Genomic DNA, 6000 nt, shown 5'->3' with positions numbered 1-6000 from the left:
ACAAAAAACAGTGTGAGCAACTTTAGACCACAGGACATAGACTTGGCCAGAAGAGTGGAAAAAGTAGCAAGCAGGAAGAGAAAAAAGATTTTCAAAGAGCTTTTAAAATGGGGAGGAAAAGTCATTGGTGATAAAACACGACTCTGTGAAATGAAAGCAACATAATTTAAAAGACAGTGTGGATTTACCCACACTCATGGATGGAGGAGAAATTAGTTGAAGATGTACTTTGCAAACGCTAACAGAGTAGCTATACAAAGTAACAACAACAACACAATAACTATATAAGAATTTACAGAACTACATCTAGTTAATACATACTTTTTATATTCTTCATTTTTATTGGATTTTCTGATTAAAAATATTTAACCCATATAGAAATGCATAACTTAAAAAATAGAAACTTTTCAGCCAGGTACAATGGCTCACACCTGTAATCCCAGCACTCTGGGAGGTTGAGATGGGTGGATCACCTGAGGTCAGGAGTTCAAGACCAGCCTGGTCAACATGGCGAAACCCTGTCTCTACTAAAAATACAAAAAAGAAACAAACAAACAAACAAACAAAAATTAGCTGGGTGTGCTGGCATGCAGCCTGTAGTCCCAGCTACTTGGGAGGCTGAGGCAGGAGAATCACTTGAACCCGGGAGGCAGTTTGCAATGAGCCAAGATCCCACCACTGCACTCCAGCCTGGGTGACAGAGCGAGACTCTGCCTCAAAAAAAAAAAAGAAATTTTTCGGCAGGGCGTGGTGGCTCAAGCCTGTAATCCCAGCACTTTGGGAGGCCGAGACGGGCAGATCACGAGGTCAGGAGATCAAGACCATCCTGGCTAACACGGTGAAACTCCGTCTCTACTAAAAAAAATACAAAAAATTAGCCGGGCAAGGTGGCGGGCGCCTGTAGTCCCAGCTACTCAGGAGGCTGAGGCAGGAGAATGGCATGAACCTGGGAGGCGGAGCTTGCAGTGAGCCAAGATCCAGCCACTGCACTCCAGCCTGGGCGACAGAGCGAGACTCCGTCTCAAAAAAAAAAAAGAAAAAAGAAAGAAATTTTTCATAATTCTATCACATAGAAAAACATTGTTAACAATACTGGGTAAGTTATTTCCAATATACAATCATATATGCTCATGTACATATATAAATGGTTACTGACACATATATACAACATATATTAAATTACATATCACTTTTGTATGACAGAAAAATTGTCTTCAAAGATAGGATCATGTAAAACATATCTTCAACTTGCTTCTTTAACTTATCAATGAAGCATGGATATCTCTGTATATTGACACATCTGTCTTATCTGATGTTTTGAATGACTGCATCATAGGCCATGAGGAACAGTGCTCATTAATATAACTTCTCCCTACTTCTCCCTATTATCAATATAACTTCTCCCTATTCAAAAGGTCATAACCTAAATGGGCATTTAGGTTATGACCTTTCGAATGATCTTCTAGGGAAGACAAAGGAAGAGTGTATTAAATCCTTTCTCAAGTAAAAGCAACATAAAATACGCTTTTTAAAACTCTTTCTTCAGCCTACCACACAGAACTTGGAAAATTTAAATGCTGTCCTCTCTTAATATGAATTCCACTGATGTCAGTTTTGCTTGTTTGCACAGATTGGGCTCATTATAATATTTGGTATGATGCATTATCTCTGATCTATGCTTTTATTTAATAATTTTATTAGTCATTTTTAAGAATATCATTAGCTTATAGAAACTCACCATCAACAACAAAACCTAGGACCCTGTCAACAACTCACATCCAACCCTGTGATCTCCCAAGCCCATCTTCCTACGCCTCTTACCTCATGTACCACCTTCCCGAATCTCACAGTCATCAATGCCTTGCTTGCATTTTTCTTTTCACTTATACCCTAAATATCAAAACTCACGAGGTTAATTTCTGTTGATGAAAAATATTGCCATCATTGTGGTTGCTTGCATTTTTACACTCTTTTTGCATCTGATGTGTGTTCCTAAAAGTATGTTTTTATTTTAGTTTTTAACAAATGAGTATCAACTTGCATGTAACTTCTTGGAATTTTTTCTTCCTCTTACCTAATATGACATTCCCAAGTGCCTTCATTTGGCTTCTCCCAAAAGCTGACTGAGGACAAGGATTCAAGTACAAATTATTTGGGATGGAGGTAGAGAAATGAGGCAGGGAAGGAAAGACAGTCAACAAAAGCACAGCACATGAGAAGCAGCAGCTTCATGAACATGGGTTTCCTTTTAGGATAAGGAAAATGTTTTGGAACTAGAAAGAAGTGGTGGTTGCACAACATTGCCACTGAATTGTTCCTTTTTAAATGATTAATTTGTGTTACGTGTGTTTCATCTCTTTTTTTATAAAAGTGCAAAGGCATAAGAATTATATAATGGACTTTGGGGACTCGTGGGGGGAAGGTTGGGAGGGGGTAGTACACTGCTCGGGTGACAGGTACACTAAAATCTCGGAAATCACCACTAAAGAACTTAACCATGTAACCAAAAAACCACCTTACCCCAAAAACCATTGAAATGATTTTTTTTAAGTGCATTATCAAACCAACCACCACTGAGGACAACTGGAGCTTAACCTCTCTGGGGAACCTCAGGGTGTACATATACATACTTCAGAGTTATCTCACCCAGGCAGTGAGGCAGCTGGGGTTTACCAACTCCTGTCATTCAAAGATTGAGAACTCTTCCAAAGGAATGTCAATTCCCCAGGGCTTCCAGCCTGCAATGGAGATGGCAAGATGCACTCCAGCTGGTGGGCACTGAAGATTGTGAGCATGAGGGTAGAGGCAGGACAGGTGCAAACACTGCCAGCTGTATCGAAGTTCACCATATTGTTGCCTTTTCCACTCTGTTTTATTTTTTGTTGTTTTCTATTTTTCTGATTTACTTTTTTTTTTTTCTTAACTTTCATTTTAGGTTCAGAGGCACATGTGCAGGTTTGTTATATAGGTAAATTGTGTGTCATAGGGGTTTTGTGTACAGATTATTTTGTCACCCAGGTAATAAGCATAGTACTTGACAGGTAGTTTTTTGGTCCTCTCCCTCCACCCTCAAGTAGGCCTCAGGGTCTATTGTGTCCTTCTTTGTGTGCATATATACTCAAAGGTTAGCTCCCAACTTATAAGTGAGAGCATACAGTATTTGGTTTTCTGTTCCTGTGTTAGTTTGCTTAGGATAATGGTTTCCAGCTCCATCCATGTTGCTGCAAATGACATGATCTCATTCTATTCTATTCTATGGCTGCATAGTATTCCATAGTGTATATGTACATTTTTTAAATCCAGTCTACCATTGGTGGGCATTTAGGTTGATTCTGTATCTTTGCCATTGTGAATAGTGCTGCGATGAACATACATGTGCACGTCTTTATGGTAGAAAGATTTACATTCCTTTGGGTATATACCCAATAGTGGGACTGCTGAGAAATACCAATCAAAACCACAATGAGATACCATCTCACATTAGTCAGAATGGCCATTATTAAAATGTCAAAAAAAAAAAAAAAAAAAAAACAACCAGATGCTGGCAAGGTTGGGGAGAAAAGCACTTACACACTGCTCATGGGAGTGTAACTGAGTTCAGCCACTGTGGAAAGCAGTTTGGTGACGTCTCACAAAGGGCATCTGTTATTTGGTGACTTTTTGTTAATAGACAAAAAGTCAGTGCAGTGGCTCAAGCCTGTAATCCCAGCACTTTGGGAGGCCGAGGTGGGAGGATCACTTGAGTTCAGGAGTTTGAGACCAGCCTAGGCAACATAGCAAGACCTTGGCCATACTAAAAATCAAAAATATTAGCAGCACATGGTGGCTCACACCTGCAGTCCTAGCTACTCAGGAGGCTGAAGTGAGAGGATCGCTTAAGCCCAAAATATCAAGGCTGCAGTGAGCTGTGATCATACCATTGCACTCCAGCCTGGGTTGCAGAGCGAGACCCTGTCTCAACAATAATAATGATAATTAATAATAGCAATTTAGACTACTGTAAGATGACATCTCATTGTGATTTTAATTTGCTTTCTCTGATAATCAGTAATGTTGAGTATTTTTTGATATGCTTGTTGGCCTTTTAGGTTATATCCAGAAGAAAAATTACTAGGTCATGGGATTATAAATTTTCCAATTGAGTTTATAACACTAAACTGTTTTTTCCAAAATTGATGCACCAATATGCATTCCCTCTGCAACTCTACATCCCTTGTAACCCTTAGTTTGTCAGATTATTTATTTTATTTATTTATTTATTTATTTATTTATTTATTTTTGAAATGGAGTCTCACTCTGTCATCCAGGCTGGAGTGCAGTGGCTCAGTGGCGCAATCTCAGCTCACTGCAATCTCCACCTCCCAGGTTCAAGCCATTCCCCTGCCTCAGCCTCCCGAGTAGCTGGGATTACAGGTGCCTGCCACCATGCCCAGCTAATTTGTATTTTTAGTAGAGACAGGACTTCACCATATTAGCCAAGATGGTCTCAATCTCCTGACCTCATGATCTGCCCGCCTCAGCCTCCCAAAGTGCTGGGATTACAAGCATAAGCCACCGCGCCCGGCCTTGTTAAAATTTTTACCAAACAAATTCGTGCAAAATAATATCTCATTCTGGTCTTACTTTGCCTCATTATTAAGGATGTTCCACATCTCCTTATACATTTGTTAGTAGTCATATATGTTTCTACATTTGAAATGTCTGTTCTTGTCATTTGCCCATTTTTCTATTTGGTTATTGAGCTTTGCTTATTTATTTCTAGAAATTCTTTACATATGGCTCATTAATACTCTCCCTTGTTAGCTAAATGTGTTGTGAATATTTTCTTCTAGTTTGTAATGTCTCCTACCTTTTCACGAGTCTGTTGAGAAGCAATATTCTTCGTTTTAACAGTCAAATTTATCAAACGTATCAGTTTTAAAAATACTATCTGACCACAGAAAGCTAATCAAATAAACTATGGTACATCTATACAATGGAATATTTAATAATAACTATTAAAATTTATTTTGTTGAAAAATATTTCTTTAAACTGAACTCTTTTTTTGCAATTTAATGTTACGTCAAAAACAGCATACCAAAAAAAAGTAGGTATATCAAGATCCCACAGTATGAATTTTTTTAAGTCTAATAGATACACTATGTTAGCAAGTTTCTGGACACATGACCACTCTTACTCACTCCTGGTGAAGGGTATAAATTTCTAAGATCTCTGTAACTTGCAATTTGCCAATGTCCATCAAAAATTTAAATTTATGTGTAACTTGACCCAGCAATTCTCCTTTAGGATATTTACTCAACCAATATCCTCATATGTGTGCCAGGAGGTATACATACAATTATATTCATTGCAGCACTGGTCAATAGCAAAAGACAAAATTATAAAACAGCCATACAATGGAATACTATGTAGCTGTTAAAAAAGAACAATGTCGTCTATATGTATTATAATGCAATTATCTCCAAGGCACATTGTTAAGTGAAAAGAGCAAGATAGTATTGTATATCATTTGCATTAAAAATATTTAGTGCTATGTAAATCCTTTGCTTGTATTATTTGTGTAGAATGCTTCTGAAAGCAAAAAAAAAAAAAAAAAATAGTAATTGATTAGTTGCTTCCTACGAAGGGATTTGGTCTACAGGATACCCTCACAACCTCTTTAGAAAGTAGATATTATTATTCTATTCATTAGACATGAGGAACCTGGAACAAGAGAACTCCGGAAGTCTCCGTGGGACAAAAAGAAAAGAATCCAATGAGATCGTCACTATTAATTCACTCCCAGTTTCTTGACTGTTGTCCCTGTGCCAGGTTCTCTGGAATCACAATAGCACCTACAGCACAGAGGGGTTTGGTGATTAAATGAGACCCAATAACCAGGAATTTCCTCCCCACAGATGCTTGATAAATAGGAGCTGGGTTTTACAACAATGTAATTAATAGTATATAGTCATTTATTTTGCAGCTTATCTCATCTGGTTTTGCCAACAGCACTGTGT

General features: G+C 38.1%; 1 non-coding gene across 1 annotated transcript; it reads right to left on the bottom strand.

Moving 5' to 3' along the window:
• Positions 1–1879: 1879 nt before the first annotated feature.
• LOC112429139 (small nucleolar RNA SNORD56) lies at positions 1880–1950 on the bottom strand. Its single transcript, XR_003021276.1, has one exon. It is a non-coding gene; the product is annotated as a small nucleolar RNA SNORD56 (small nucleolar RNA).
• Positions 1951–6000: the final 4050 nt, after the last annotated feature.

Source organism: Macaca nemestrina, chromosome 10 (assembly GCF_043159975.1).
Source record: "Macaca nemestrina isolate mMacNem1 chromosome 10, mMacNem.hap1, whole genome shotgun sequence".
Lineage (NCBI taxonomy): Eukaryota > Metazoa > Chordata > Mammalia > Primates > Cercopithecidae > Macaca > Macaca nemestrina.
This window is presented reverse-complemented; position numbering and strand designations above follow the sequence as displayed.